Source organism: Lynx canadensis, chromosome D4 (assembly GCF_007474595.2).
Source record: "Lynx canadensis isolate LIC74 chromosome D4, mLynCan4.pri.v2, whole genome shotgun sequence".
Lineage (NCBI taxonomy): Eukaryota > Metazoa > Chordata > Mammalia > Carnivora > Felidae > Lynx > Lynx canadensis.
In genome coordinates this window covers 3339771-3365697 of record NC_044315.2, presented here as the reverse complement: position 1 = coordinate 3365697, position 25927 = coordinate 3339771, and the positions used below count along the sequence as shown (strand labels likewise).

Here is a 25927-nt window from a genome sequence, read left to right as displayed (position 1 = left end):
AGAAGTCCGCGGAAATGAAGACTGAGGCCCGTCAATGTGGAATAACACTAACCATCTTTATTCGAGGAACGGCTTAAGGTAAAAAAAAAAAAATTACTAGCTGTTTTGTAAACTTGCTGGCTTTAAATGTTTAGACCACTGCGTTCTTGACTTCTGCTTGTTGGAGTCACCACAAAACGGTCACCGACACGTCCGTAAAGGCACAGACGTGATGAAGTGAACAGTTTCCAGCTTGAACACCCGGGTCGTAAGCCTGGCAGTCGAGCGGCCTTGAAAAGGTCACTTCGGTTCTCTGAGAACTGGGATCCTCATCAATAAACAAAAACACCGGCCCCCATCGGGCTTTCGGCGTGATCCGGAGAGATAAGGCATGCGAAAATATTGTGTTGCGACTATTATCAGCCGTGGTGAGATTAATAATTACATCTTAAACATGATATCATTTCGCTCCCGCCCAAACTTCCAACCTCAGCGTAAACACAGACATGCTAATACATCCACCTGGCTTGTCCCGAAATGAAAACAGAACAGAGCCTGCCTCTGGCCCGGAGGCGAGCACCTCCATTCGACGTGCTGGCCACCATCCATTCAGCTTACGGGAGGAAGAAATCGGGCTGGGCGTTCCGATTTACCAAGACAGCACAGCAGATCGCCTGTTTGAACCAGACACTTGGTGACTGGGGACACTCTGATGTCACAAGGGCAGAAGTCCGAAAACCAGCGGCCTGTTTAAAACGCAATCAGTCCATGGGGCGCCTGGGTGGCTCAGTCGGTTAAGCGGCCGACTTCGGCTCAGGTCATGATCTCACGGTCCGTGAGTTCGAGCCCCGCGTCGGGCTCTGTGCCGACAGCTCAGAGCCTGGAGCCTGTTTCAGATTCTGTGTCTCCCTCTCTCTGACCCTCCCCCGTTCATGCTCTGTCTCTCTCTGTCCCAAAAATAAATGAAAAACATTGAAAAAAAAAAAAAAAGAGTTCTCTCCTGTGAGTTCATGTTTTACTTGAATGTTAAAATATACGTTAGGGGGCGCCTGGGTGGCTCAGTCGGTTAAGCGTCCGACTTCAGCCAGGTCACGATCTCGCGGTCCGTGAGTTCGAGCCCCGCGTCGGGCTCTGTGCTGACAGCTCAGAGCCTGGAGCCTGTTTCAGATTCTGTGTCTCCCTCTCTCTGCCCCTCCCCCATTCATGCTCTGTCTCTCTCTGTCTCAAAAATAAATAAACGTTAAAAAAAAGTTTTTAAAATAAAAATAAAACGCAATCCGTCCAAAACCACCACAAGCTTACAGACAAAACTGTGCTTTTCCAAGATACGATATCTCACATTGTGAAGATCCAGCAGGAGACGGTGGCCGGTGGCTAACGAGGTGGGGAGACGGTGCGACCTGCCGTCCCCGCCGGGAGCGCGCGTGGGCTCCCTGGGCTCTGACAACCGATTCTGCGTGGAGGTTCCATTTGTTCATGGGCTTAATATTCGGTTTGAGAGGCTGGGCCTGAGACGATGTAGGGTCCTGTGTTCATTTTACAGATGGTTAATCCGAGGCCTGAAGGGTCATGTGACCCTGAGGGCCCGGAGGGTCCGGGATCCGTTCGCCAGCTGACTTCGGCTCAGGTCATGATCTCGCGGTCCGTGAGTTCGAGCCTCACATCGGCCTCGCTGCGGTCAGTGCAGAATCCACTTCAGATCCTCTGTCTCTCTCTCTCTTTCTGCCCCTCCCCTGCTCACATTCTCTCTCTCTCAAAAATAAATAAAATGTTTTTTAAAAAAAAAAAAGACAAGGAAACCCTGGAAAACCTGAGTCATAGAGACTCCGAAGGAGTAGCAGGTATGCTTGCTGTGTACTCGGCTCTAAGACCACGCCTGCCCGGGGCCCCTGGCCGCGGGGCCTGCTGGGGCTCCCATCCGTCCCTCTGGGAGCTGCAGGGGAAGGAGGGTGGCTGGGCGTAGGGCCGTGGAGGTCTTAGACCGGGCTGCCCAGTGGCCCGACCCACAGCCTCACAATCACCTGGATCCCTCAGAGGAAAAGTAGGTAGATCTTCAAGTTCCAAACCCGGTCTCGCTGAGCAAAAAGCAACCTTGAGAGTGCCTGATGGAGGACTGCGTTATGGTGATGGGCGGCCCCACAGTGACGCCGCGGTGAGGCCCCGTGGGCAGCGACCCCCGGGGAGAGCTGGGCTGACCAAAGCCAGGACAAGGCCCGCGGTGCCCGAGCCTGTAGCTCGCCCCCCACAGCCCCACCTGCCCGACTGCGCGACACCTGTCTTCCCCACCCTGCGGCTTTCCACGCGCCGCGTCCTGGTAGTGTGGCGGGTAAGTGAGAGAGTCCACTCTGCGTATGGTTTGGGTTTGGGTTGCCGGACAGGCCAGATTTTCTCTGCTCTTCTGACCAAAGGAAAGCCGGGTCTCCATCTACCAAAATGTGCGTTCCCGAAAACCCAAGAGCTGAGCACATTACAGAGCAAAGACTTTTCAGTGGAGTAGTATCGGCTGATGCCTTGTAGGGACCGAGAGCCAGTCCCCAGGAGCCCCCTTCTCGGGGTCGGAATGGGCCACAACCGGCAGGTTGCTCACTTAGCTTTCCACATAGGAGCGTTCTGGAGGGGCGCAACCCCGAACCAAGAACCCTGTCCGCATGGCTGACCTGCTCCGGGAGCCCGGCCCAGGGCTCCAGCACAGGGAGGGCAGATGGGGCCCAAGCCGCCGCCGGGAGCTGACGCCTCCTCACGTGGGGGAGCCCCAGGGAGCCGTGGGGTGAGGCGACGTGGCCTCAACAACCCCAGACAGACTGGCCACTAAACCACACAGACGCTGGCCTGCGTGGCACAACGGAGATTTCTATCTCCTGGGAAAACGGGCCAACGGCCAATCGCCCTCTGAGCTTTCTGTTCTCGGGACGGCCGTCCCAGAAGGTGGCTAAGGGGCGCTGGGTGCCTCAGCTTAACCCGCCCTAACGCCAAGTGTCCCCCCACCGCCAGCCGGCGTGACCCGAGGGCCACCGGACGGCTGGAGAGGGAGGAAGGAGCACCTGGGGCTCCTTCCCACCTGCAAAGAGTGCCACTGGGTTCGCTCCCCACCCTGGTTTCCATTGCTATTAAGAAAGTCATGATTAAACATAAAAATAAAAACAAAGCCTGCAGGGACCCAGCTGCTGCTGCACGTCGTGGGTACAGACACGTAACGTGAGCACCAAGGGCTCTCCCCTCCGGCCCCTCCACTGTGTTTGACAAATATTTACGGCTTGACGCGCAGACACAGATGAAAAGATGCGGCGCCCTTCCCTAGAGGAGCGGCCAGAGGAGATGGTGGGGAGCAGAGGGTTTCGATGCAGGGTCCCTGGGTCATAAGGACGTGTCAGGACAAGAGAGGGAGCCCCTGAGTCTGTCCGCACGCAGGGGCATCGAGGACACAGGGGAGGCGTAGAGGGAGGCGGTCTGGGGGAAGGACAAGGGGTCACAGGAGACTTGATGATGGAGGTGCACGAGGTGGCTGGGGAAACCACAGGCGTGGCGGGGCTCCGGGGCCAGGACACAGAGGTGGCTGGCAGGCGAGAAGGTGCAGCGGGCAAGCAAGCACCGGCCCGGACGACGGCAGTCATACAGCGTGACCCCGACGCTGTGCCAGCGGGAGCCCTCTGGTCCGGGGGTGGGAGGGCTGCGGGCGGCCATGCGGGAGGCAGAGAGCCCGGGAAGGAGGTTATTCTCAACAAGAAGGCATAGGTCGAACCAGGACCCTCGCTCCATCGGGAACAGCCCTGAGCCACAGGACGAGCAAATGAGATACAGGTGTAATCATCAACTTTCTAGAAGCCACATTTATAACACAAAGAGCAACACAGGGAAATTTCACAAGGAAAGCAATTTTATGCAATGAGGCCAAAATATTATAATTCCAACACGTAATCAGTACCGACCCCCCTTAAAACTCCCTCAAAAAAAAAAATACCACTAATGAATTAATTTTCACTGTCTTTTTTCTACAGTAAGTCTTTGAATCTCGGCGTGTATTTGACCCACAGAACACGTGTCGATTGGACCAGCCACATTTCAGGCGCTCAGTAACCACATGTGGCTGGTGGCAGCCACGGGGGCCGGCACGGGTCTGGACGTCAGAGATAAGTGTTCCCTATTCTGGCCGGAACTGGTCTGAAGGCCTTACTTGCTGGTACTTCATTTTCAAAGGGTAATTCAGAACGAAAGGGCGCCCACTGCCAAAAGGCATAAGGCATCCCAAGACCTCACCTGCAAGCCACAGGCTAGGTTGGTGGGAAAAGTTGTCTTAAAATAAACACGCGCTCCAGAATTCTCTTTGATTTCCAAAGCTGGAAGGGAAGAGGCTGGCATGGGACAATTTGCATTTTAATAAACACTGCCTCTTGCAAAATAATTCTCACCACTCTTAATGAACACATCCCAATAACAGTAATTAACATCAGAAGTTGCTGCTTCAGCATCCGCTAATGAGCGCCCTCCCGGGCGGGCCCTGTTTTGATTGGCTCAAAGCAGAGCTTTTAAGTAACTCAACCCGCATGGGGCCATACAGGGAGTGGGGTTTATGTAACTTGTTTCTCAGAAGGAAAGCGGCTTAAGTCACTCCTGTCAGGCCTGGTGCGGGACCGGTAGGAGAAGCAGGAGGAGAGCCCGGGAAATCTGGAGACAAGATTCAGCCCCGATGGCCCCAGAAGAGCCACCAGTCGTCCTTGTTCAAAGCACAAAGCCGGCGGTGGGGACAGGAGCAGCCTCACACGCGTGTGTTTGCCGTGCCACGTTGGCCCCTGTCCCATGACTAACGCTCCACCCAGCCCCGTTTGGCTGACGATTCGGCCATGTACAAGGGGCTGTTGGGTCCCTGAACCCTCGCTGTGGCTCACCCCTCAGGCCCTCCTGCAGGGTGTGCTTGGCTTATGGAATTCCCATCCCAAGCCCCGTAAGGTCTTTGGCTCCCTCCCAGCACAACATGGTGGTGGGATTTGCGTGCACAAGATACCCTTGCACCTGCTGCCGCGACCCTGCGGCCACTGAGGAAACAGTCGTGAGAGATGCTCGTTCACTCTGACTCAGCGGGTGCCAAGCACCAGCCAGACTTCACATGGATGAGCTCGGTAAGGGCTCTCTGGGACCCCACGAAATCCAGGGCATGGGTGTTTGTCCGCATCGTAGACATAGGAGAGCCGGGGAGGATGCGTAACTTCCTCCGATAGCTCAGCAATACCTCCCCAAGCCGGCTGATTCCAGGGCAGAACCTTTAAACTACTAGGCTCCAGAGCCTCTTTCATTCGGCTGTGGTGAATTTCTTGCCTTGCGTGGTTATGAGAAACACATACGGTGGCAGGCACCATTTTAAAATGACGCCCACGCATCGCTCATGATTAGATTTCTAATCAGTTGACTTGGAGTTCATCAAAAAGGAGACGATCCAGGTGGGTCTGACCTAAACAGGTGAGCCTGAAAAGGACGGAGCCCACCCTGAAGGCGGAGAGATTCTGAGTGTGAATAGGCCTACAACTGCTAGGAGATTAATTCTTCCAACAACCACGTGGGCAGAAGAGGGACCCTGGGCTCCAGAAAAGGACACCCCCCAGCTGGGGCAGCTGTGTGGGCCAGCACGAGTCCACAGCGACTTTGAGAGACCCCGAACACACCATCCAGCCTGCATCCCTCTCCCACGGAAACTGATCTAATAAATACATCTTGTTCTAAACCACTAGGGTTTCCTTCCCGTGTCTTCTTGTACTAGCTAAGACTTCCAGTACCACATTGGAAATGTGTGGTGAGAGGGAACTTCCTTGCCTTGGTCCTGATTTTAACAGGAAGGACTGAAGTTTCTCACCATGAAGATGATGTTGGGTAAAGGCATCTTGTAGATGATAAGCAAGCTGAGGAACCTCCCCACTGTTCCCACTTTGCCGAAAGTTTTTTTCATGGATGTGTGCTAGATTTTGTTAAGGGCTTTTTCTTCATCGATTGCTGCAATTATGTGACTTTTTTGTTTTTAAGCCTGTTGATGGGGTGGATTACATTAGTTGATTTTCAGCTGTTGAACCAGTCTTGCATACCTGGGGTAGATCCCACTTGGTTGTCGTGTGTAATTATCCGAAGACATTATTGGATTCGATTTGCTAACATTTTGTTGAAAATGTTTGCATCTGTGTTCCTGATAGATGTTGGTCTGTAGTTTTCTTGCAACGTCTTTGTCTGGTCTTGGTATTAAAGTAATGCCGGCCCACAGAATCAATTCGGAGGCCGTACTTTTGCTTTTCACTTCTGGAAGAGATTGTAGAGAATTGGTATAATTTCTTCCTTAAGTGGTTAGTAGAACTCACAGGTGAATTCATCTGGGTCCGGTGTTTTCTGTTTTGGAAGGTTATTAATGGTTGATTCAATATCATTCATAGAAATAGGACTCTAGATTGTTCATTTTTTCTTGCATAAGCTTTGTTAAATTGTGTCCTTTAAAGAATGGGTCCACTTCCTCGAGGTTATGAAATCTGTGGGTATACAGTCGCTCATGGTATTCTTTTATTGTCATTTTAATGTCCAGGACATCTTATTGATGTCTGATATCAGCAACTTACGGCCTTTCTCTTTTTTCTGCCATTAGTTACTAATTTAATGCCATCGTGGCCTGAGAGCAGACATCGTAGGATTTCTATTCATTGAAATTTGATAAGTGTGTTTTATGGTCCCAGCTGTGGTCACGTTAGGAGAACAAGAGGCCTTCTGGCTGACCTGTAGTCATCATTACCTGGGCTGATACTGGAGGCTGATTTGTAGGACGCTGGCAAGGCTGGTGGAGACCTCTGATCACTCTCAAGCCCTTGGATCTCCTGCAGGCACCTGGTGATCCCTTGGAGCTCAGGGGCCCCATGACACTGTCCAGCACACGGCACAGACCTGCACAAAACCCAGAGCAACATTGGTCTCCTGTACCCATACACCTCACCTGCCACGCGGTTTCCCTCTTGCCACTGTGACTTACTTGCTGGCCATGACCTCTCAGTGACGCCAGCTCTGGTCTTCGGGGGCCCACCGATTTGCCGAGTCAAAGGCTTCCTGAGAACCTGGTATACGGGTCATGCAGGGATCCATTTCAGCCCACCCTTTTGAGTCAGTGGGGCCTTGATGAGAAGCAATGTGCTTGGTTTGTTACCCCGCTAAAAATTTTACGTTGTCTTTACTGTTCTGGCCAGCACGGCAAGTGAGATTTCCCCGGGTCGACGTTTCCTCACGGCCCGGAGACTGCAGTATGCATGGGGTGTCTTTCCCCCCAGCTGGTTACACACAAAGATGGTGTGTGGGCCACCCTTATAGGGCTCAGAGGGTTGGAATTGTGTACTTGAGTGGTGTGGTCCAATTGCAATTAATGGGGCTCATGCTTAAAAAGTCCTTTGAAGTGGTTATACCCGAGAATTTAGTGGGTGAAATGATGTCCCGTTGGTTTCAAGCATCCTTAGAACTTTACCAGAATATGTCTTATTATTCAGCTATTGAAAAAGGAAAAGTGCAGGCTTGGTTCTCAGAAACATTAATAAAGAGTCATTACCCAAGATCAGAGGCATTTATTGTAGGAAGAAGGAGAAGGAGCGGAGCTAAATGCAGAGTTTTCTCGTCTCAGAGCGGGGCATGAAATAACGTCATATTAGGCGAAAACGTGAAGAGGTTGTCTGTACACCCCTGTTCACGGCAGCTCTGTTCACAACGGCAAAAAAAGTAGGAGTAGCTCAAGTGTCCACCAACAGCTGGATGGATAAACCAAACGTGGCCCATCTTTCTAATGGGACGGCAGTAGCCTTAGAAAGGGCGGGGAGGGGCGCCTGGGTGGCTCAGTCGGTTGAGCCTCCGACTTCAACTCAGGTCACGATCTCTCGGTCCGTGGGTTCGAGCCCCGAGTCGGGCTCTGGGCTGACGGCTCGGAGACTGGAGCCTGTTTCCGATTCTGTGTCTCCCTCTCTCTCTGCCCCTCCCCCGTTCATGCTCTGTCTCTCTCTGTCTCAAAAATAAATTTTAAAAAAAGTTAATAAAAAAAAAAAAAGAAAGAAAGGGCGGGGAGTCTGTCTCCTGCTCCAACGTGCATGAGCCTGGCGGACACTACGTTGAGTGAAGTAAGCCACTCACAAAGGACAAATACTGCGGGTCTCCACTTCTGTGAGGTCCCCACAGTCGTCATACCCACAGACACAGAGAGTAGACGGCAGTTGCCGGAGGCTGGAGAGTTAGTGTTTGCTGGGGACAGGGTTTTAGTTTTGCGAGCTAAAAAAAAGAAAAAAAGCCTGTAGACAGCTGGTGGTGACGGTCGCACGGCAGTGTGACTGTGCTTAATGCGACTGAACTGTGCACTTAAACGGTCAATTTTTTATGATGTCTATTTTACCAAAATTTTGTAAGCCATTTTAAAAAAATTAAACACAGAAGAAATAACGGAGCATTAAAACTATTACCGGGGTGGTGCCTGGGTGGCTCAGTCGGTTGAGTGTCCAACTTCAGCTCGGGTCACGATCTCACAGTTTGTGGGTCCGAGCCCTGTGTCAGTTTCTGTGCTGACAGCTCGGAGCCTGGAGCCTGCTTCGGGTTCTGTGTCTCCCTCTCTCTCTGCCCCTGCCCCGCTCACACTCTGTCTCTCTGTCTCTCAAAAATGAATAAATGTTTAAAAAGTTTTTAAACGATTACCAGAAAATGTTGCTATTCATCTAATAAACCGAGCAGACCCCTGCTGAGAGAGTTAATCACGCCCCGGGCCGTGGCTGCGGCCCAAAGCCAGTGTGGGGAGCAGAGCAGAAAGCCCGGATTGCCCACTGGGGAGACGTGTCCCCACCCAGCTGGGCTCGGCTAAGCCACCAAGGGCTCCCACGGTCTGAGTCCCGTCCAGAATCTCTCCGCCGGCAATACCAGCGGTGGCCTGTAGGGGTGAGACCGCTGTGGGCTCACCACGTAGACTGTAGTGTGGGTCCAGTTCCGTGCAAGTGGCCTCAAAGCCACCAGTGAAAGAACTGAGGACGAATCTCTCGTGTGTTTGTCATTTGAAAAGTCACACACCCCATTCCCCCTGCCCCATCACCCTCCAGCAATCCCCATCCCCATCCCTGGAGCTCAGAGCCCGTGGACGAGAGACTACCACTGGGGCCAGCCCTGGTGGCTGAGCACAGGCCTGCAGGGCACTCGTGGACCCGGGGGACGCCGGCGGCAGTCACCTGTCCGCCCACCCTGCCAGAGGCGTGTGCTGGGTTTCCTCGCCAATTTCTTCCCGAAATGCTTTTTAAAAAATTTTTCAAGCAACACACGCCTATGTGTACATATAGGGATATACAGATGTTTATACATGCATATAGACACATATGCAAATGTCTTCTATATTATAATTCTGCTGCATTAACTTAATTCCAGCAGGGAAAACTTGAAAAACTCACTAAGCGTCAAGTCCTTCTTCCACCCACACCAGAGAGGTCTTTCCGAGCACACCGTGTGTGTGAGGGAGACCAGGGGCCTTCGGGCCCCCTTGTATTCACGGCGGGAGCCCCCAGCACACATGCAGATGAACGAAAAATGTGTGATTTGCAGAATACGGAAGCTCCCGCCTCTCAGGATGCACCTGCTTCGTTTGCAAATCCTTCAGGACTTTCTGGACCCCCAAACTGCCTTCTCCCGACTTCTGCTCACCGGTATGGGACCAGGAGAGCCCGAGGTGGGGATGCCTGCCCCAGAGGGGCCCTCTGTAGGGTCAGCCGCTCCCTCTCGAGTCTGCCAGCCTCACGCCGGACTGACTCGGCCTCCAGACAGATGCTGACTCACGGAGAGTCACTAAGTGAGGGGAGGTTGTGGCGTGTGGCCGGACGCTGCCGTGAAAGGAATGGATGGGCCATGAGCGTGGGTGGACGGCCTGGGCAAGTTGCAGACGTGGCCAAGGAAAGCAGTGGGACCCGCTGCTGGACACTTGAGACCGAAAGACTGGAAGGGAGGGTCACCAGCCCCGCCCCGCCCCCACTGCCGCTCTCCTGGGGCTCGCGGCAAACCAATTTGCCGCCCTTTGCGTCTCAACATGCACACCAGCCAGTGGCCCAGAGTCCCGCTCGCTCCCCGCTGGGGGGCTGAATGCAGCCCTCGCGGCCGGGGCAGCCGGGAGGACGCTTCTTCTCTAGGCAATTCTGCTCGTCCTTCAGGTGATCCAAAGGGCAAAGGCCACATTTGCGACCGTTCGTCCGGAGCAGACCATCGCCACTTGGGGCCTCTGATGGACCGGAGGAACCTCTGATCGATGTGTTCAACCCTTGCCTTGCTGTTTCCAGACTTTGGACGGTCTCGTGGGCCCGTGTTCTCTTGTGTGTCTAGACCACATGCTGTTTCCAAGTCTCTGCATCCGTGCTTTGTGCTGGGGGCAGAGTCCCTTCCTGCGGAACACTGGGAGAAGGCGTGCGGGACCCAGGCCACGTACAAGGTGGACCGGCCGCCGGTGTCCATCCACCTGCAGCGGCCCCATCGCCTCCTCTGAGGGTCTGATCGCCGCGAGGGAGGTTTTTATTTTAGGTGTGTGCAGACATGAAATACTGACGTTGGCCCTCCAGACTCCTGGGGAGTCCAGCGAGGAAGACGTTGGGTGGAACTGGGGCTGTGTCATGGCCTTTAAAACCGCTCCGTGTGAGCTGTCTGCTCCTTAGCAAGAAACCTCCGTAGGTGCTCAAAGGATCACAGAGTCCTCCTCCCTCCCTTGGCCCATTTGGTCCGAAGGTCAGTGGATTCTACGTGTGAAATATCTTCTACCAGAGCTGCTTGGCTGCTGACACCCTGGTCTCCTGTCGGGACTGAGCAGTAGCCTCCTGGCAGGTTTCCTGGAACGCTTACTTCTCCGACCACGTCTCCGACCACATCACCGACCACGTCTCTGACCACGTCTCCGACCACATCACCAACCATGTCTCTGACCACGTCTCTGACCACGTCTCCGACCACGTCTCCGACCACATCTCTGACCACATCACCGACCACGTCTCCGACCACATCACTGACCACGTCTCCGACCACATCATCGACCACGTCTCCGACCACGTCTCCGACCACATCTCCGACCACGTCTCTGACCACGTCACCGGCCACGTCTCCGACCACATCTCCAAGCATAGCAGCGGCCATCCCCTCCTCCTCTCAAGTCCTTCCCGGGCTCCCGCTGCAACAAAGTCCAGACTTCATGGTGGCAGCATTCAGGCCCTTCAGGTCTTGACTTCTGCCCGTGTCTGCAGCCTCCCTTCCTCCACATCCCACTGGGCCCCAAGCTCCATCGCAAGGAGCCACTGTGTGTCCCAAACACGCCGTGTCCTGGTCCGCGTCTCTGTGTGTGCCGTTCCTCGGTCTCGGAGCACCCTGGCCCCTCCTGGCCCTTCGGCCGGCCGGTCCTCGGCAGCCTTCGCGAACGCACTCAGCACCCCTCCGGAGCAAGCCCACCGACGCTCGTGAGTCCTGCACCAACTGGCTTTCAGCTGTGCTTCCTCAGCCCCTTGCCCAAACTTCCATCCCAGCCTCTAGCAGCGTTCATGTGTCGAGTGGAGATGCCCCGACAAGGCAAGGAGCCCAGCCAGGACAACAACGTGAGCTTCCATGTTTGCGGGAGGCCAGCACGGAACTGGCACATGAGATGTGTTGACGGAAGGGCACCCGGGGGGCCAGTCCGTGAAGCTCCTGACCTCAGCTCAGGTCATGATCTCCTCGTTCAAGAGTTCGAGCCCCGCAGCTGGCTCTGTGCTGACGGCTCAGAGCCTGGAGCCTGCTTGGGATTCTGTGTCTCCCTCTCTCTCTGCCCCTCCCCCTCTCTCAAAAATAAACAAACATTTAAAAAACAGATGTACTGATTGAGTAAAGGAAAGGAACGAGGGAGAGCAGGATGGGAGAAGATAAGACTGAAGGGGGAAGTGGCAGATGACATAGGAACGGAGAAAGTATATTAGCGTATTAACATAATAAATGTATTTTAATAAATAAACATAATAAATACATTAATAAAATATATTAACTGTACCTGAAGCTACAGGTGACAAATTTCTATTGGTGACAATGGATTTGAGAGCCCTCGTTCTTGAACCTGTTCTAGACCCAATGTCTGAGGCCGGTCTAATTCTCCAGCTCTTATCTAGATGCAGATCAAGAGAGGAAAAACTACTTGTTCAATTGCTGGACCAACATAATAAACAGATTAGTCACTGATTCTAGAATGGAGCACTGATCTTCTTAGTCTAATTTTAGCACCACTGACGGCTGATAGGTCTACCCATCAGCCTCGGCTTCTTCAGCAAAGTGGTGCCGACCCGCACTGCTGTCTGCCCGGTAATCACACCCTCCCTGGGACTGTGTTTAGAAAAGAAGGGGGAAATTAGTGGCTTGTGTTCACAGATTAAGGGCTCCTTCTGCAAATTGACTCCACTTTGAAGTTCAAGCCACACCTGAAAAGTTTTCTGGCGGCACTGGTGTCTACCCAGGAGAATTTGCGTCTCGTGTGGAGAAATGTGATGGGTACAGCCATGCTGCCCCGTAACAAGCAGTCCTGTAGGGTCAACCACACGGCAATGCAAAATAGGCCACCTGTGACCACGGGGGGAGAAATACAGTTTCCATGGCGATGGACATGTGGCAGCATATCCTGTTTCCAGCTACCGCTCAGCTTCCCATTGGGATGTAAGCAGGTAGTGAGTGAGGCAAGGTATCACCTCCTCAAGGTAGACGGTTCTAGAATCTCCTAGGCTCAAACGAGGTGGGTATGGAAAAAAGTGGTATCACTGGAAGTCAGCTCTCCAGATGGGACTTCCTTCCTTCTGTTCCTTCAACTCCTGTGACATGAGTGCCCCCACGGCACAGTTCGCCATTGGGATGGGCCTGTTCCAAATGCACGGTGGTTAACGTGCAAACCCAGGAGACAGGTGATCAGCTTTTACCCAAAGGTTCTACGCGCCCCCAGTATGCAATGAAGCAGAAATACAACCCATCCAAGTTGGGTGAATCCTAAGAGAGTGAAGCAGAGAAAACCAAGCAGTAGCCAGGTTCTACTGGGGGCCTTCCTCAGTGACAGTATGTCAGCTCGCCTGACACCACATGTGTCCTCATGGCGACACCCAAGGCTACCTACCATTATGGCCCAGAACTCACCAAGGAAAGGGAGGGAAACTGGGGTGCCCGGGTGGCTCGGTCAGTTAAGAGCCTGACTCTGGCTCAGGTCATGATGTCATAGTTGATGAGTTCGAGCCCCACGTCAGGCTCTGTGCTGACGGCTCAGAGCCTGGAGCCTGCTTCGGATTCTGTGTCTCCCTCTCTCTCTGCCCCTCCCCAGCACGCTCTCTCTCTCTCTCTCTCTCTCAAAAATAAATAAACATTGGAAAAAAATTTTAATTAAAAAAAAATAAAAGGGAAGGAACAACACCATAACACAAGGGGCAATAAGTAAAGGCCAAGGTGACCAACAATGTCAAGCACATAGCAAGCAATTGGTAAATGACAAATCTATGATCAGAGTCTGTATATTCACTGTTAGCACTCCAGGCACCATGTGGGTGGTGCGAGATATGCTTGCATTAGTCTGTCCCGGCCACATGACAAAATACCACCGGGCGGTAAGACTGGGCAGCTTCCACGGCAGAGACTGGTTTCTTATGGTTCCGGAGGCTGGAAGGTACGTTTCATTCCCTGAGCTCATAGGTGGCTGCCGCGATGTGCTCACATGACCTCTCTTGTGAGCATGGAGACAGAGAGAGAGAGTTCTCTGGTTTCTCTTTGTGTAAGGACACTAATCCTATTGGGTCAAGACCCCACCCTTGTGGCTGCATTTAACTTGGGGGTTGGGCTTTCACGTATGGATGGGGGCGTGCAAACATTCCGTCCACACACGTAGGCACGGGCCAGGGGCACCGCTCTGACACTACCTAATGATGGACACCTTCGTCTGGAAGGTGACCTCGCATGCACAATTTACTTGGCTCAAGGCCAAGTAGGCATATATCTGTTGTTTGGTAAAATTTTAGGATACCGTGGGATTCTGTAGACTGTCCACTGGATTTTTTTTTATTCTGGAACTATCTTTTACACTTGCAAAAAGTAGTAGGAAAAAAACATATGGGGAAGTAATCTTCAGATGAACTCACGGCCTTCTGTAGATCCAGGTTAGAGTGTGGTTTGTGGTCACGACTCCAGTCTCCCTCTTCCTGTAGGTGACCTCTTGGGGGTTGGGGGTGGGAATTGCAGGGATTGTCTGCTCATGCTTTCCAGCACCGAGCCCTGGGGCACTCAGTACCTGGTCATCCAGGCCCCGTGTCCCCAGCTCGTTCACTGACACTGGGAAGGTCTTCGTGTCTGTCTCCTCGAAAACATTCACCTTAGCTTCGTGACCACTTCCAGCAGGACTGTATTTTTGTGGGAGAGGATGCCCAGAGACATTCTGTGCTTTCCCTGCGTGTGGCTCTTGTTTGCTTGTCAGTACCAGTTCTGCTGGGCCTCAGCACGCTGACACCTCACCGTGTGACTCCCGCTGTGCGCCAGCCACTGTGCATGAGCAAGAGGAAGGAAGCAGCTCCTTCGGTTTCCCTCCCCGTGTGCCTTGGAGACGGGCTTCGATCGGCACTCCCCGGCAGGTGCAAAACCGGGGGCACCGGGGACACGCTAGAGCCCCCCCCCTCCAAGCCAGCAGTTACAAGACCTTGCTCGAAATAACATCCTGGGACCAGATCCGAGAGGACGGGTAGCGCATTGGGCAACACGGGGCGTTCTCAGGTCACGAGACATCTAGAACCAACCTTGTAGCCTTGTTTGCACTTGGGGGCTATTTCCGTGACCTGCTTAGGGGTGCGAGGAGGAGCCTTGTTAGCAAACTGCATTTGTGTCTTCCTCCAAGGTAGCTCCGTTTCCCGGGACTCCCTTTGCACACGCCGCCCACGACGGCCTGTTCTGCCGTCCCTCCCGATGGCCATCCTCAAACGCCACTGCGGGACGGCGGCTCTGATGCTCCTGTACCCCACGCCCTTGCCCGAAGTCTTTGAAACTTGCAACAGTTCACAGAGGCGCAAGAAGGGACCGAAAATGCCAGAAGGGAATCAAAAGACTCAGAGCCTCCAGAAAACCGTACCTAATATAACTCCGTTTTCATTGCATCCAGTTATAATAATACGCACGGTTGAGAACGCGCTTCTCATCGGTGGGGGTCTGCGTGTCGAGTTAAACTACTGGATCTTTAAGAATTTTTCAAGACACCCGTTGTTGATTTTCTTAAGCACTCGCCATTCCTACGAATATCCTGATTGAATACACTGCCAAGAGACAAAAACAAGACAAACCTAAAATAGAGGCTCTGGCAGGCATTCCGGGCAGCGTGTCCTGGCGAGAAGTGAGAGCCCCGTTCACGGAGGTTACTCGAACTGAGTCAGCAGGAGTTTCTCATGCCGGCTGTGACTCAGCCACAGTTCTCCTTGGCTCTGAGAGAGAACACCGGTGGGCATGGAATTGAACGAAGGATCCTTTGATTCGGATCCCAGGCTGGGAAAGGGAAGGCAGCCAGGAGAGCTGCAAACCCACCATCTGGCAGGAAGTACCTGGTGGGGGTTTCTGTTACTCCGGGGTTCTCCTGCTCACACCGGGGGTACAAAACTCAATCGTGTTGTGCACCACGGGGAGAATGGCCCGCGCAGCCCGCGCCAGGCTGCGTGCCGGCAGTTGCTGATAAGCACTTGCAAACTTGCAAAAAGAGAACACCGCCGTGGCCACCAGAGGTGCCCTGAGGTCACCGGCAGTCCCCCCCCCCCCACCCAGGGCTGTGTGGGACAGGTAGCGACGAGAGCCCGTGGAAAAGAGAGACCTCTCTCCCTTGTCAACCACGCCATTTCCGAATGTACTTGGCCGCAGATCCCTTGCTTTATTTTCCTACAACTGTTATTACATCCTTCGAACTCGAGTCCCAGGGTACACGCAGTACTGCCCGCTCCGTGCCCTTAGAATCCCAACGCGAGAGTCAAGTTCTCATTCAGAAGGAGCCCCGAGCCCGGGGTTTGCCTGGGACTTTTCGAATTAAATGTAATGGAAGTCCTTCACAAAAGAAAGCACCGAAGATTTGAGGTTAATTTTTACAGAGGGTGACGATAGCCCTTAGAAATGCCAACATCCCCCCACACGTGTTTTGGGGCTTCCGAAATGGGGCCAGGCCAGAGAGCCTTGTGTCACACGCTGACCATAGCAGCTGCTGCTCTGTTCCTCCGGGAAGCAGGTGCCAGCCCGCAGGCTCCGTGCCACAAGCACCCCATCCTGCCCATCTCTGTGCAGACGCAGCTCTGGGGGCATCTCTGGGAGGTCTACGTGCTGGTCACCAACTCCCCACATCCCACGGAGAGTGGCCATTTGGTTGTCCCCGACATCCCTCCCACCCCCAAATGATCAGTTGCACAGGCGCAACACTCAATTCTATCCAGTCAGGCTGGAGAGGTGCTGCCTTGGGGACATTTCCGGGCACGAGTTATGGCTTCGGCGGGTTCCCTGGAAAAGAACTCAGGGAGGGAGGCTCGTGTGCAGGTGATTTATCGAGGAGCGTTCTTGGGAACAGCAACTACGAGAAAGTGAGGGAGTCAGAACTGGCCCCGGGGAGTTCGGCCGGGGTGCAGTCCTCACACAGACCTCAGGCAACCCCAGGGGCGCTGTGTGACTGAGGTGAGCCCTCGGAGGCCACCCGGTCACTGCTGTGGGCTGTCCCCGGGGAGCGGGCACCACCGGCTTCGTGACCCCTTTCTGGGCGGTGAGCCACAGGCAGCACAGAAGGAGAGCCTCGGTCACACGGGGTCGTCGGGACGCCCACGACCGTCTACGACACTGTGCCCGGCACGGCTCAGATCACTAGCTCATGTAGTAACCCACCCACCCGGGAGCCGGGACTCCCGTGTTCTCCGGCTTATCTCCCTCCTGGGGAAAATGCCCCAAGAAAATCGGCGGGAGGTGCCGTAGTCCAGACGCTGCGACTTGCCTCCCAGCCACAACCGATACTTAAATCTCCCTCCTCCACGAGCCATCCGAGACCCCCCGCCCCCGCTCCCAGCTACCACCTCTGCCAGTCCGAGGGCCAGGCGCCGTGCAGTGACCCAGACCCGCTTCCCTGAGGGTTTGAGCTTCTCCCGCCAAGACCTGCTGGGGCCACGGGTGCCACGTCTGTCTACCTGCCATCAAAGTTAGGTGAGGCAGCACCCAGTGGCGCCCCAGGGGATGCCCCGGGTACATACTTTGTTTCTGCCCGCCTCCACACGTGAAGCAGCCTACCTCCTGACGGTCAGGGCCAGCGACCCTGCCGGGGTGCTATGACCCCGGGTGGACACCTCTCCTCTGGGAATACGATGCCCAGAACCACACAACCTGAAGGTGCTGGGAACAGAAACCCAGACTACTCCCCAGGTGGGCCACGGGACTCATGGCGAACAGGTGCGTGCTTGCTATCCCCCTTGGTTCCCAGACACGTGCTCCAACCGCCGGGGACCCAGCGCCGCGCACCGATTATGCGTCCTGGAGGGTGGCGCCCCATCCCTGCAGGGCGTCATGTCCGAGCTGGTACCCCTGCTGGGCCTTCCCGAGCCTTTGTGACGGTTCCATCGGGCCATCTGCTCCCGGTGATGCGGCGAGTGCCAAGCCTTGCCACGCTTGTGTGCCCACCGCCAAGGCACCTCGCCTGTTGTCAAGAGGGCCCCTCGGTCTGAGACTTTTCGGTAAGGCATCCGAAGCTGAGGCTTCACAGACGAGGAAGTCAAACCTTTAACTAGAATAGAAGTCCATTTCAGTCAAGATGAGTTTGTCCCCTTCGAGGGTGGAAGGGATCCAACGTAATGAACTCGCCACCAAGCGGCAGGTTCGTCTGAGGGATACGCCGTGTTCAAGCATCAGGCAGGTTTCTGCGGCGACAGAAGCCGTGTCAGCCTTGGTTGGTGGCGGCTGATTCCATCAGGCTCATGCGTGACCTGTGCCTGACCCCCGTCACTGGTCTGGCGGCCAGGAGGACGGGAGAGGCGAGCTGCCCTGCACTCTCTCCCCTGGTTCCTCTGTTCTACTTTGTCACTGGTAACGCTTCTCCCAACCGCACTGCCACAGACCCGCAAGGGCCAGTCCCACGGGTGGGTCCTCGTGGCCAGCTGGGGGCCAGGGGGTCTCTGCCCCGAACGGTGTTGTAAATCAGCTTCTCAGGACCGCTCCTCGTGCGAATTCTTTCCGAGTGAGTTCCGTGGGAGGGAGATTCCGAAACCGAGTTTTGTGCACAAGAGGTTTATCGGGGAGTGCTCCCAAGTACGAAACCCGCGGAGGAGAGAGGAAAACAAGATCAGGCAGGGTGGGAAGCACAGATGCCAGTCTATCCCCTGGGCCAGTCACTGCGGATGGGACGTCCCAGGGCTCGGACCCAGGGAGGGGCAGGCTGTCGAGAAACGGGGCCCCCCTCGGACAAGTGCGATCCCTGGGGAGGGCCTGGGCGGTGAGACCTCACCGGTCAACACTCTGGGCAGCTGGAAAGTGAGGTTCCCCTCCTGAAAAGAAGTGCCCGGGTGCACACCCCAGGGTCCGCGGCACACCCCTCACGCTTGAGGGGGAGGTGCCGCGGGACAACGTCCCCCTCTCCCTCTGGAAGTTGCCCTGTCTGGATGTGGTGCCTGGAAGGACCAGAGCCACGCCGGCCCCGAGGGAGGCCGCTGACGGCCAAGACAGAGACAGAGAGAGGCGCGTCCTGTGGTTCCGTGGAGGGGCCGCAGCTGCGTTACTGGAGCTGGGACAGACCAGCTCGACTTGGTTTTCTCTTCCTCGAGGAGACCAGCGTTCTGACTGTCATCGACTTTCCAAACCGAAAATATAGAAAGGGCAAGTGACACCTGGAGAAAATGGAAGACAGAATCAGCCAGGTTGATGGAATTTATTTTCTGACCATGGTCTTGCACTTACAAAAAAAAAAAAAACAAAAAAACAAAAAAACAACTCAGGTCATGATCTCACCGTTTGTGGGTTCGACCCCGCATCGGGCTCTGTGCTGACAGCTCGGAGCCTGGAGCCTGCTTCGGAGTCTGTGTCTCCCTCTCTCTCTGCCCCTCGCCCCCTCTCAACAACAAACACTAAAAAATAAAAAAATAAAAATTAGATGCGAAATGAAACGGGAATAGTGCTGCTGAAATATATTGATGTCGGTGTCTTGCCCTCATCGGTTTGTACTGACAGGTTCTTCTCTGGTGGAGGCATTCATTTGCTTCAAGGATAGTCAGGTCTGCCACTAGACAAATAGGAAGAACGGTTCAATCTTACGCTCGGCATCCAGAAAAGGATTTGCAGCAAAGCACTCGTTTTGTAAGCCAAGGATGCTCTTTTTTTTTCTTTTAAGTTTCCGTTGAGAGTCTGACCTTGGCAATGCACCCTTCGGGTTTAGCATTAGCCAGGGCTGGAGAGAACAGGATATAAAGCAACCTCCATCGTTCCAGGCTCCTGTAAAGACAGAGAGAGAGAGAAAGAGAGGGAGGACGTGGGCAGAGAGGCAAATGAGTCCCATCATTCTCCCCAGGCCCTCAGGGAGACGAGGAGGCAGGCTAGGTGGTGGAAAGAGAAAGCGTGGACCCAGGACACGTCCCCCACTTAGAACCCCAGCACTGTGCACCAGTGAAGCAGTGAAACAGAGTCGCTTTGGTGAATGATGATGCAGAGATGAACCAGCCTGATGCAGTGTCCCTGTGTGTCCCCAAGGTGCCCAGAGGTTCCCGTGTGTCCTGGAGAAGGGATGCAGTCAAGCACAGTGGACCCCAGAGACCAGCCAGCGATGTTCTGGGATGTCAGGGCCTGGGGAGAGGGGGAGGGGGCAGCACAAAAGGCTGGAACCGAGGACAGCAGCGGGAGGTGTGGACACACCCCCAGGAAGCCAGACGGGACCAGCGTCCACAGACAAGCCACACGAGAAGGAGAAACCAGGCGGGATTTCAAGGGCACCAGATCCAATGCCCTGTCTCCCTTAGCAGGAGCCCTCAAAAATGTACCTGCCTCGCTGTCGTATCGGAGAGAAGAAGGGAAAAGAGCAGAAATCCAGAAGCACTTTCTCAAAAAGACCTTCGTCAACACGGCCTAGCTTATCTAACGGGATGCTGACATTGTGAACTTGCATCGTAATGTGCCAGTGCGGTAGGCTTTGTCAGCACATCCTGCTCGCGTCCCCTCCTGCGGTGCGGGGGCGGGGCTCACTGTGAGCACACGTGGAGGGGGCAGGAAGTGTCCGCGGCGCTCAGCGGGGCGGGCATGTCCTCGGATTTACACCCCAGCCCCCTCCAAGGCCAGGAGGGGTAGCTGGAGCAGAGCTCCCCCACGGGGCTGAGCTCTAGGACCCGTGAAGTTTAAGGCGTTGGCAGCACACGGTCCCCTGGCGCCTGCCTTTCCCACCTTCCTGGATCACTTCTCAAATAAACTACCTGCTCTCCCCTCCTTGCTTCTGAGTTTTCTTCTGGGCAACCTGAGCACGATGATTAACACCCATCTCCCCGGGGCACCTCGGAGGCTCTGTCGGTTAAGTGTCCAACCCTTGATTTCGGCTCAGGTCACGATCCTAGGATGTGGGAACGAGCCCCGCGTCAGGCTCCATGCTGACTTTTCTTTCTCTTCCTTGGGATTCTCTCTCTCCTCTCTCTGCCCCTCCCCTAGTCTCCCTCTCAAAATAAATAAATAAACTTTAAAAAGAACCCATCTCCCCTTTACCCACTGAGGTAGGATCCCATAAGGACCTCCCAATATGTTACTAAAAAAATAAGCTATATTGGCTTTGCACATCCAAGACAACAAAGGCAAGTTTTCATGGTACTTTAATAATGGCCACACACAAAGCAATTTTATGTATTCTGGAAGCATCGTTTGTTTAGGGAACAAATGTTGATTTAGTCACAATTAGATACAAGGAATGACGTCTGCCAGCTTGGAGTGCTTTTTGGCAACATGAGATGGGGACACACAAAACTCCCCCAACCACATTCAGGGTGACCCCAGTCTTCTTCCCCATCCCTGGCTTTTGCACGGGATGAGAGCTCACCTCTTCTTCCCCTGCTCGCTTCTGGGAAAGACACCTACAGGATGTTTCATCTTAAGACCTCAAAACAAAGTAAAGAAGAAAAGTAAGAGTATCTAAGGCCATGAGTTGATAACATAATCTCACAGTATATAGTCATTTATCAGAACTTTCCCTTGTGACAAGGTCTCTGTGATGGATGGATGGACAGATGGATGGATGGATGGATGGGTGGGTGGGTGGATGGATGGTTGGGTGGGTGGGTGGATGGTGGATGGTGGATGGACAGGTAGACGGATGGATGGATGGATGGACAAGTGGATGGGTGGATGGATGGATGGATGGATGGGTGGGTGGATGGACGGATGGACAGGTGGACTGATGGACGGATGGATGGACAAGTGGATGGGTGGATGGATGGGTGGGTGGTGGATGGGTGGGTGGATGGGGGATGGATGGATGGATATGTGGATGGATGGACAAGTGGATGGATGGATGGACAGGTGGATGGGTGGGTGGATGGACAGGTGGATGGGTGGACGGATGGGTGGATGGATGGATGGACAAGCAGATGGGTGGGTGGGTGGATGGCGGATGGATGGATGGATAGATGGATGGATGGATGGACGGACAAGTGGATGGGTGGGTGGGTGGATGGATGGATGGGTCGATGAATGAATGTGCCCTATGCCACTAACGGGTCATGCTGTCACCCCAGACCCAGCTCATCACCACACAGTAAAGCATCCACTCCCCCCATGAGCAGGGCCCACGTGTGTCACCGGGAGCTGGCTCGTGGACTGTGGGGGTTGACAGGGACTGGATGGCCAGTCCAGAGCACCTGGGCTCCTCCTAGTCCTTTGCTTACCTTGGCCCCTCGTGTGGTACAAGGCTCTCTTTCTCATGCCTCCCCAAGCCAGCCTTGCATTGTCTGTCCACTCCCTTCAGGGAGAAACCCCCGGGGGACCATCAGCCTGGTTTCCAGCTTGCATTTCTGTCTCTGGGCCTCATGCCTTTTCTCCCCTGTCTGGTCCACCACAACCCCCCAGCACATGGCCCAAGGCTCTGCTGACCTGCTGACCTGCAGACTTGTGTAGCTCAGAGTGGCCACCACCGTGGTGTTTCTTCGGTCACCCTGTCTTCTGTAAGGATGGCCCCTCTCAGCCTTCAGCTTCATTTTGTTTCAATGTGTGCCCTTTTGATAATAATAAGATCCCATGCCCTTTTTAAATTACTTTTGAAATTTTAAAATGAATCAAATACCATGATTGAAAACAGACTAACTCATGTCTGTGTCAAACTGTGGACAGAGGGCAGGGCAGGCTTGTGACAGAGCCACCACCGTAGGGCCGAATGTTGGTTTGGGTGCGGGTAGATGGGTGTGTGCTGTGGAACCATTTCAACTTTTGGCATATTTGAAAATGTGTATAATAAAAGGTAGGGGGGGAAATTTGAGCAGCAGCTCTCTTCAAATGTGTTTTGTGAAGCGACACACGGCACCTGCTTTGCTCACGGAGGGAGGTGAGCTTCAGGGAGGTGGGTCATGGGTGCCCACCTGGCGGGAGCTGTCACTGTTCTTTCTCTGCTGACCCTCGGACTGAGCACAGCTGTGCCTGTGACAGCCGCTCACGCCCAACCCGACGGTCTCCTCGGCGCTCCAGCTCTGGTGCTCGACTCCACACCACTGTGTTCACCAGCCCACCCTTTCCAACCCTCCCGGATCACACACCAGTCCCCAGGGGAGAAGCCAAGGGCTGTCCCTCCATGGGACACCTTCCAAACCCGTTTCCCATCTGGCGGCGTCTGGAAGAGGCCAAGTCAATTCCAACATCTCATCTCCAAGGAAAGGTTGGTTCCTATGTGACGAACTTGTTTAGGCAAGAAATCCGGTCCCATCTGTGCCTGGGTTGATATCGATAGATGAGAAAAATGTCCACACAAGTAAATCTGAGCATTGTTTAAACAGTTCCTTCTGCACGAGGAGCGTGGAGACTCGTGACGGATGTGGACAAGGTGGGGACAGAGGCCTGCCGTTGACACAGAAGCATCCTCGAAACCTTGGGGGTGGTTCTGGAAGGGTCCCTCCTGAGGGAAAGGGAGCCCCAAGGCATTGCAAGAAGTGACTGTGCTCTGGAAGCCTCTGGAAGCTGGCAGCTCCGAAAAGCTAACGACTTCAGCAACGACCCCAAGCCAGGGTCCTAAACGACGGTGTTAAACGTCCACCCGCACACTCGCAGGTTATAAGTGAGTAGGAGCAGAGGGGGGAATGATCAAGAAAGGGGGCGTCGGGCCCACCAGGAATGTGAACAGTATAGTGATTATGAGGCCGGAGCCCCACATGGTTCTAAAGAGCCAAGTGGGTTTGTATTACATTAACACTTAACTCTGTGGCCAAAGGGAGTCATTAAGGATTTTTGAACCGAGTGATGCCGGAACCTGGGAGGAAAGACTTCGCAAGGAGGGAGGGAAGACAGGGCCTAGGGATTCTCCCCGGCCAGCCAGCATGGTGGCCCCTGGGGCTCTCTGCCCTGGCCGGACCGGTGGACACCCATGACAGGAGTCATGATGGCATCTGGCCCGGATGTGCTCGCCCAGGGACACACGTAGAACCAGAGACCCAGGAACCACAGGAGAGTCAACAGGGCCTAACTCTGAAGACAGATCACAAATCCCCTGTGGGCCGTGAGGCAAGCACACTGCTCCGTAACTCCGGTGTGATGTCATCCAAGCAGGTGGTGGAGAAAAACCTTCTGGAATCACCGAAGCTCCAAGATCTAACAGCTGCAGCCCCACAGGCCCACCAGCGGGGTGCAGCGGCATGTGTGAGCCCCACGTGCACGGCTCCCAGTGAGCCCTCCCGCCCCCAGAAAAAGATTCAGGATGGCTTACACGCAGCATCTCCGGCGAGAATAAAATACAAATAAACAACGTAAGCACAGCCGGAGGGAATCGAGGGCAGGGGGCAGAGACGGGAGGAACAAAAAGCCGGGCTCTCCGTAAGCGTCAGAAACACTGAGACACTTGTTCCAGGTTCGGTTTCCAGGGAAGTGAGCCCAGGTGCCCCCATCATTCTGATACCTGAGAACCACGTCTTAGGTACCTGGGGAGGGGACCGGGAGTTTACCCGGCGATGGATGTCAACATGGAATTGGGACGTCTGAAATGAATCTAGAAGTTCGTGTTCACGTGCGCTTTTGTTTTCTAGTTAGAGAATCTAAATGTTCATCAGAGAGACTACCAAAACCCTCTCCCTTCGAGTACCATTCCTAACCTTTGCAGAAAGCATGGGAAAATGGAACCATGACCAGGTATAAAATTCGTAACAGCTCCTAAATACGTATGAAGGGTCAGCATCGGGGCTGAGCACGCCCTGTGGACAAGTCTCATCGGAGGCCCGTGGGCAGGTACCGTGGCCACCGCCATTTCGCAGGTGTGGAAGCAATGCTTTGGACGTTAATCCCCCCAAGGTAAAGCTGTCGTTCAACGGCGATATTCGTCCCCAGGCAGTCTGTACAGCGGGAGGTGCAGCCGCCAAACGCCCCTCTCAGCCCCACGGGGAGAGAGGGTTCCCAGATCTTCCCCATGGCTTCTGGCCACGGGAGCCGTGGGGACACGCCCCTCTTTCCTTATTCTGACACCAACGGGCAAAGTGAGCCGTGGTCAAGGACAATCTTCCTCCTACGTTCTGGCCTGTGTCGTATCTGCACGATCCTTTGAAAGAAATGCACTTGATTCTGTCATTTGATAGCAGCTGGCATATTTGTGACACTTCTCGAGAATCATCTTCAGAGAAGGGCTCGTTCCCAGAACAGCTCATTCAAGGAAATACTCCAGTTGCAGCTCTGCCCTTCACTGCTGCTGAGCGAGCTGCTTGGGTTCTTTGTCCTATTCCCCCCCCCCTCCCCTCCCCTCCCCCCCCTCCTCCCCCTCCTCCTCCCCCTCCTCTCCTTCCTCCTCTTCTTCCTTTTCTTCTTGGCCTTCTCTTTCCTCACCCCCTCCCCCTCTCCCTCGTCCTCCCCCTCCCCTTCCTCCTCCTCCCCCTTCCTCCTTTTCTTCTGGCCTTCTCTTTCCTCACCCCCTCCTCCTCCTCCTCCCCCTCTTCTTCTCCCCCCCCTCCTTCTTCTCCTTTTTCTTCTTCTCCTCCTCTTTCTTCTTCTTCCAATGCTACATGTGTATATTTTACACAGGTAAAAGTAAAAGAAATCAACTCACACCAAACTGTTTTTTCTTACTTGTAGCAAGAATTGCTGTCAAACTCCACTCATTGGGCCTGAGGCCCCTTGTGGGGTTAGCAGAAGTCTCGCCCCTCCTGTAGCACACTACCTGCCCTGTGAGTTCATCGGCCAGCCAGCGGCCTCAGCCCCAAGCTCTAACAATGTGCAGCGAACTATTTTCCACAGTGGGAAGATAAATATAGACTCTTTTAATAAAAAAAAAAAACACGTAAGAATCCTACAAAAAAAAGAAGGTCACATTATGTAGCTCATTATAAATATAACCTTTGAAGAGTATCAGGTATATACTGGATACATAAGCTTAGGACGTGTATTAATATAATACCCACAGTAATAAGTAGAACGGCATATAAATTTTGAAAAAAATAAATTTGATATTGAATCATACTTCTAAAAAATATGCAATATTATAGGGAGTCGACCATCTATCGGGAGTCTATATATAGGGAGTCGACCTTATTAGTTCAAACGAACAGTGCACCCCGTCAGTCCATAAATACATAAACCCATTAAAAAGGCTGCAGGTGTCCCCACAGGGGCTCAAGACACATCAGTGAGCACGCCGCTGCCCTGCGGGGATTGTGTCCTCTCTGTGGCAAGGGACAAGGGGAAACAGGTGATAAACAATAACCATAATCTAGACACAAATCACATGCTATTCACCTCAGTTGTGGCCGCACGACAAACACCTGAAAACTTGGTG

General features: G+C 54.0%; 2 long non-coding RNA genes and 1 other non-coding gene across 4 annotated transcripts; all 3 read right to left on the bottom strand.

The window, feature by feature from the left end:
• Positions 1 to 13330: 13330 nt before the first annotated feature.
• On the bottom strand, positions 13331 to 18990 carry LOC115499338. Of its 2 annotated transcripts, XR_003964124.1 has the most exons (4): positions 18955 to 18990; positions 15288 to 18833; positions 14654 to 14789; positions 13331 to 14499 (listed from the first exon to the last, which is right to left on the bottom strand). It is a non-coding gene; the product is annotated as an uncharacterized LOC115499338 (long non-coding RNA). The 2 variants fall into 2 exon arrangements; XR_003964123.1 differs by having other exon boundaries at positions 13331 to 14789.
• A 42-nt stretch (positions 18991 to 19032) lies between these two features.
• LOC115499339 lies at positions 19033 to 20091 on the bottom strand. Its single transcript, XR_003964125.1, has 3 exons — positions 19977 to 20091; positions 19172 to 19434; positions 19033 to 19070 (listed from the first exon to the last, which is right to left on the bottom strand). It is a non-coding gene; the product is annotated as an uncharacterized LOC115499339 (long non-coding RNA).
• Positions 20092 to 25219: 5128 nt separating this feature from the next.
• Positions 25220 to 25373, bottom strand: LOC115500192. Its single transcript, XR_003964439.1, has one exon. It is a non-coding gene; the product is annotated as a small nucleolar RNA SNORA62/SNORA6 family (small nucleolar RNA).
• Between the last annotated feature and the right edge of the window lie 554 nt (positions 25374 to 25927).